We start from the raw sequence: 7440 nt of genomic DNA on the forward strand, positions 1-7440 counted from the left end.
CCCAAGGGAAAAATGCTAGGTGGCGAATGGTAAAACCAAGGTTGGGCCTTGCTGGAGGAGTTTTATTCAAAGCGAACTGTCAAGGGGTTCCCATTATAACTCAACCGTGTAAGGAACGCAAAATCCGGGAACATAACACCGATATGACGGAAACTAGGGCGGCAAGAGTGGAACAAAACACCAGGCATAAGGCCGAGCCTTCCACCCTTTACCAAGTATATAGATGCATTAATTAAATAAGAGATATTGTGATATCCCAACAATAATATCCATGTTCCAACAAGGAACAAACTCTAATCTTCACCTGCAACTAGCAATGCTATAAGAGGGGCTGAGCAAAGCGGTAACATAGCCAAACAACGGTTTGCTAGGACAAGGTGGGTTAGAGGCTTGGCTTAGCAACATGGGAGGCATGATATAGCAAGTGGTAGGTATCACATCATAGGCATAGCAAAAGAGCGAGCAACTAGCAAGAAAAGATAGAAGTGATTTCGAGGGTATGGTCATCTTGCCTGAGATCCCGCAAAGAAGAAGAACGAGTCCATGAAGAAGACAAACGGACGTAGCCAATGTATCCTCACAAACGCAACGTTACCGGATTACAGTATAGAAGTACACCGGAAAGAAAGCAAACAACATAGTAAACAAGCATCACATAAGCATGGCACGATGCGCAAACAAGTATGATGCATGTCCGGTTTAACGAGGCATGGCATGGCAAAGTGCACAAGCAATCCTACAAATTAAGTGGAGCTCAATATGCAACGAGTTGCATATTGATGAAACACCACAACAAGTTATTTAGTTCGATATCGTTTATGTACCCAACAATATTAAATGTTGCTTAACATGGCAAGGGGTGAAGCATGAGCAAACTAAACATTTAAGCAAGTTTAAATGAGGCCGGAAACAACAACAACAATTCCGGTAAAACCCCATATGCATATTTTAAGGTTTGGTACTGTTCTGCCCTAAACACAATTTTAGAGTTGTTAAACATGCAAAGTAAAGCCACCATGTTAAACTAGGCATTTTTCTACTCCATTTACATATAAAGTTTATTACAAACCGAGTTACGGTTATTTAGTTATGAACCAAAGTATTTTAGCATGGCATAGGAGCAAATTAAAGCAAACATCATTTTAAGCATTTCAAACATAGATGAAAGTGACATATTATGAAACTAGATGAAAAACTAAGCATATTTCATATATAAATTGTTTTAATCCGATGCACGGTTGTGGAATTATTAAATGCATGATCCACACGGGCTTTTCTGTAAAACTGTTTTACACTGGATAAAAGCTAAATTCGTCCCGAGAGAAAAAATACTACATGGGCCGAAACTGGAGTCGGGCCAACATGAATAGGCGGTGGGGGCAGCTCACCATGGGCCTTGGCCCGGAACTATGGAGAGGAGGAGGCAGGCTGGGACGCTGGGCCTTGGGGAGGCACTGTTGAGTGGTTGGGCCGGCTGTTCATGCCGACGAAGGAACAGGGGTGCGGTCAATGGGAGCGAGGCGGCGCTGCGAGCGTCTCCTCCTGCTCGAGGCAGAAGCAGGGGAGGACATCGACGATGCGGGACTTGGCAGCGGGCGACGAGGCGAGGCGGGGATCGGCCGGATCCGGCGGGGGTCGGGACTAGGACGGCGACGACGAGGCCGATGGCGAGCACCAGCGGTGGCATCTTGCTGCGAGGGAGAGAGAGAGCTGGTGAGGAGAAAGTGCAGGGAGGAAGAAGAGCGAGGGAAGGAGGCAAAGCAGGGCGCTTGGCCTGTGGTCGCCGGCGGCGACGCTTGCAGGGAGGTCCGACGGTTGGGGAAAAGATCCGGGCGGCGAGGAAAAGCTCGACGAGGCAGGGGCTTGGTGCGGGCTTGACGGGGTCCTGCTGGCGCTGCTAAACGTCGAGAGGACGGAGAGGACAGCGCAAGGCGGCGGTGGAGCAACTGGGCACGGGGAAATGGCCTGGTGGTGTGGTGAACGGTGGCTGTTCTCGGGTGGAGCTCGTGCTGAACCGACGGGTGGCGCTACGGCAAGGTGGAGTTGGATTGGTGGGTGGCTGCGAGTTGCAGTTGGATTGAGGCGAGGAGGTGGATTGGATCTGGATCCCGAGGAAGATACAGTAGGTGGCGGCGGCTCGACGGGACAAAGTCCCTAGATTTTAGGGCTTGTCCAAAATGACTAAGGGTGGACTATAAATACCTTACAGATTAGCTTAGGGGCTACCTCGGTCCCTTTGATCGGAAACGGACGGTCGCGAATAAATAGCTAGGGTGCCCAAATAAGAAAATGGAGACGTTTTGTAGATGTTTGGGGATGTTCCGGACCCAACGGTGATGACTATCCGGGTCGGGTTCGGGACAGCTTTCGGACGCGCGCGAGGGGCCGATGCACTGAGCAAAAAGGGGTTAGGCAGGGCCAAGGTGGACTGTGGAGAGCGGGTTGGTCTGAGAGAAGAGGGGAGAGATGCAGCACGGCAGGGTTTCCGGAGACCGAAAACGTCCGACGAAAAGACCGGCTATACTGCCGCTATAGTTATCCGTTGGGGCATCAAACGGACTCCAAATGCGATGAAACTTGACAGGCAGTCTATCTACACTATAATAAGACCACACGCCAACTTTCAACCCAATCCGAGAACATTTTCCGGCCACTTATAAAATAATATTTCGGACGTGCCGCGGGCGCGTGCGAGTGTGGTTGGGCTCAGAACGGACAATGGACGGAACTGGGGGAAACCCGAACTAATGCAAGTTTTGAAAACATGATGATGCAATGCACATGATGACATGACAAGATGCAACACGCAAGCAAATGACATGGCAACAACAGTGAATAACTGGGGGACACCTGGCGCATCGGTCTCGGGGCGTTACATAACCAAACAACCGGACTTGTGTTTCCCCTCAATGCAGGCAACCAATCAACATGCAGATGTCGGTTTTTTGTGTGTATATGCTCATCAGGCCCAATAGAGACAAGTAGCAAAGTGGCAAAAAATGATGCAGGTAACCAAATGCGCCCCTGGTATTTTTGAGGAGAATGTTGGATCCTAAAAGAAGACTCCATAAGGCATCTTCAACACTGATCCATAAATTTACTCCGGCATTCGTCTGCGGAGAAGGGATCAGTTCATAGACACGGATAAAGAAGTCGACCATCCAACGCTGCCCGCATATGTCGGACCTCAATTTTGTTTTAAGTCGGCACAATTCAAATAGTCTCATATATAGTTTAAAATAGTTCAAATATTCAAATGCGCCTATAGTTCTAATTAAAAAGGTTTAAATATTACACTCTAATGTTGTTGTCCCCCTTAACCGTCCAGAGATGCTCAATCAAATCATTTTTCAGCTGATCGTGAGTTCTTTGATGCCAAATTTGTAGATGCATTTGAACAAACTCTTCAAGTGTGGTCAGATTTTCATTGGGATGTTTGATAGGATCACCCATGTTATCAAATTAAAGACCTGTGGCAGCATCCTCACGCTCATCCTCCACGATCATGTTGCGCATGATCACACAACAGTCATCACCTCCCAAAAGGTCTATGGATCCCATTCTTTAGTAGGTCCATGAAAAATTGCAAAATGTGCATGCAGAACTTTGAAAGACCTCTCAACATCCTTTCTAACTACTTCTTGTCTTTGGGCAAAGTGAGACTTTGTTTAACCAACTGGGTCTAAGATGGTATTCACAAAGTTAGCAGAAGGAGGATAGATACCATCAACCAGATGGTAGCCCATGTTGTACTCATACCCATTAAAGTATAGTTGCAAAGAGGAGTTTTTCCTTCAGTCAACCTAGCAAACAATGGTTATCACTATAGTACATTGATGTCATTGTGAGAGCATGGCATGCCAAAAAAGGATGATAAATCCAAAGATCCTAGGGTGCAACTTATTCAAGAATGATGGTGGAATTCTTAGCATGACCCTGGTATTGGCCTTGCAAAGCTTTTGGGTAGTTCTTCCATCTCCAATGCATGCAGTCAAGTGACCCGAGCAAACTTGGCCACCCACTTGCTTCCGAGATGGCCAAGAGCCTCTTAGTGTTTGCCACAGTTGGTTCTCTCGGGTACTAAGGTCGGAGGAGAGGTGTGGAACAACGGCGGAGGAGAAGTGGCATGGAGCCCAGGTGTATCGTTGGAGGTGATGGACTTGTGGCATGGCATGGCAAGTTTGTGGAGCGGTGGTGAAGGCAAGAGAGAAAAACTGAAGGGAGAAAATGCGCGGATGGAGGCGCGGTGTCCAGGAGGGTGTTGGTGTCAAAACCGGCGGATCTCGGGTAGGGGGTCCCGAACTGTGCGTCTTGGATCGATGGTAACAGGAGACGGGGGACACAACGTTTACCCAGGTTCGGTCCCTCTATATGGAGGTAAAACCCTACGTCCTGCTTGATTGATATTCATGAATATGAGTGTTACAAGAGTGGATCTACCACGAGATCGTAATGGCTAAACCCTAGAAGTCTAGCCTATGTGGGTATGGTAATGAGTATATGTGATGTCCTTTCCGAACTATCCCCTTCGGTTTATATAGGCACCAAGGGGATCTAGGGTTTACATGGAGTCGGTTACATGAGAAGGAATTTTCGGTCGCCAAGCTTGCCTTCCACGCCAAGTAGAGTCCAATCCGGACACGGTGCATTCTTCGGACTTCATGTCTTCACAACCATTAGTCCGGCCCAAAGGATAATAGGTCGTACGCCCGAGGACCCCTTAGTCCAGGACTCCCTCAGTAGCCCCTGAACTTGGCTTCAATGACGAGGAGTCCGGCACGCAGATTTGTCTTCGGCATTGCAAGGCGGGTTCCCTTCTTCCCGAACTTCAAGATAGTCTTTGGATGCGATGATTATATCCGAACCTGTCACACACACCATATATAACCGCATAGAGAATATATATTCTTACACGAGTCTAATCCGCAGACAGCTTTTACAACATGACATCGCATTTGTCCGGTCGTAATTTCGAACCGTTTTTCGTCTACCGCTCCATGTTGCGAGACACGGTTGTCATTGGCACGTCTTGTCTAAGCAAAGATCATGCCCCCCTTATTACGAGATTCTCATCAATACGGGCGTGGGTAACCCAACCGTGTCGTTTTGCACGGCTCTCAGGAATAGGCGAGTTCAAGGCGAGTGGGTAGGCGCTTGATATTCGTGGTCTTTATAAGGGGATAAGGACACTCTTCCTTTACCCACATCCTTCTTCATCTCCAGTCCCTCCATCCTTGAGCTCTAGCGCCCAAGCTTTTGGCTTTTCCTCATTCGAGAAGACATTCCAATCATGTCCGGATCCGGGGCTGGAGGTAAGTGGATGGCCTCCTCCGTTAAGGAGAAGAACATCGCGGAGCTCCGGGAGGCCGGCTATCTAGCCAAGGAGATTGCTCACCGACTCCTAGAAAAAGGGCAGATCGTCCCTACCCCCGATCCCCACCAGAGGGTTGTGTTTCTCACACACTTCATTCGTGGGCTGGGATTCCCTCTTCATCCATTTGTCCGTGGATTGATGTTTTACTATGGGTTGGACTTCCATGATCTGGCCCCCAACTTTACCCTCAATATCTCCGCATTCATAGTTGTGTGCGAAGCCTTTCTCTGCATCCCACCTCACTTTGGCCTATGGCTGAAGACTTTTAATGTAAAGCCAAAGGTGGTGCGCGGCCAACAGGCCGAGTGTGGAGGTGCCATGGTGGGAAAGATACCCAATACCACCTGGCTCGAAGGCTCCTTCGTAGAGACGGTGAAGGGATGGCAATCGGGGTGGTTCTAAATAATCGAGCTACGTGACGCCAACTGGGCGGCGGCTCCCAAATTCCGATCCGGAGTCCCGATGCGGCTTACCTCCTGGCAGGAGAAGGGCCTGACCTGGGGATCTGTGGAAGAGATCACAGGGCTCCAAACGTGCCTCCAGAATATGATAACCTGGAAGATCAAGCTAGTTGATGTGATCTTGGTCATGCTTGTACGCCGGATCCTTCCATGTCAGCGCCGGACCTGTTATTTGTGGGAGTTCAATTCGGCCGAGCACCAGACACTGTTAAGGCCCTTCGGCACGACGCACGAAGATATCTGGAAGGTGCTCTTCAAGGGCAGCGAGACGCCGCCACCCTTGACCAAATATCACGGGCTCAACTTTAAGCGTCAGGCCAACTCGGTAAGCCGTCAAGGTGTAGTCTTTAAGGACACATTTTGAGGGAGGATACTAAGCCTTCTTGTCACTTTCTTTTTCAGGCCTGGGTCGATCTAGCGGGACGGATTAATAGTCCGGCTCCGCTGCCCGAAGATGAAGAAACCACACTTCTTACCAAGATGTTATTTCCGGCGCCTTACGACGTGCCGCAGAAGAAGGTCAAAACCATGGTCAAGGGGACCAGGCGTGGGCTTCTCCGAAGGAGCACCTTGGTCGTCTCGTCTGACGACGAGACGGACCTCTCAGCCGCCGAAGACGACGATGAGGAGGGAGGCAACTCCCCCCTGCGAGAGGAAGGGAGAAAAGGGAGGCCTCCTCGAGTTTGGAGGTGGAGGCACCCAAGAGGGGGAGAGGCTCCTTCGCGGATAACTCCGCGTGGGATGTTGACAGCAGTCCGGAGCGACCTCGTCGGACCAAGCCTCGGGCCGCCTCGTGAGTACCAGAATCAAAAACATCCAGCCTTCTCGGTTTGCAATATTGACGCATTAAACCTTGCCGTTGCAGTCCGGCACGCGACGGCTCCCCACGATCCTCGACATAGGATTCGCTGGACTCAAAGGAGATGGCTAGCATGTCACCGCCGCCTACTCATTCCATCTCACCCAAGGGTGACGATGAGGTGGTGTCCAAAAAGACTTTCCCATGCCGGGGGGAGATTTCAGAGACCATCGGGGTGACGCCCCAGGATGGCTCCTCGGCTGCCGGATATACAAGGGAAAAAGTCCCCACGGGGACCGGTGACGAGGCCCGAGTTCCCTTCGGGCCTCAGCCGGATACCATTCCGGAGAGCTTCAAGGCTCTGGGTCCAGCGAACGACATTCCCTGATGGGGAACATAGTAATTTCAAAAAATTTCCTACGCACACGCAAGATTATGGTGATGCATAGAAACGAGAGGGGAGAGTGTGATCTACGTACCCTTGTAGACCGACAGCGGAAGCGTTAGCACAATGCGGTTGATGTAGTCGTACGTCTTCACGGCTCGACCAATCAAGCACCGAAACTACGACACCTCCGAGTTCTAGCACACGTTCAGCTCGATGACGATCCCCGGACTCCGATCCAGCAAAGTGTCAGGGAAGAGTTTCGTCAGCACGACGGCATGGTGAAGATCTTGATGTACTACCGTCGCAGGGCTTCGCCTAAGCACCGCTACAATATTATCGAGGACTATGGTGGAAGGGGGCACCGCACACGGCTAAGAATATGATCACATGGATCAACTTGTGTGTCTAGGGGTGCCCC

Source organism: Triticum dicoccoides, chromosome 5A (genome assembly GCF_002162155.2).
Source record: "Triticum dicoccoides isolate Atlit2015 ecotype Zavitan chromosome 5A, WEW_v2.0, whole genome shotgun sequence".
NCBI lineage: Eukaryota > Viridiplantae > Streptophyta > Magnoliopsida > Poales > Poaceae > Triticum > Triticum dicoccoides.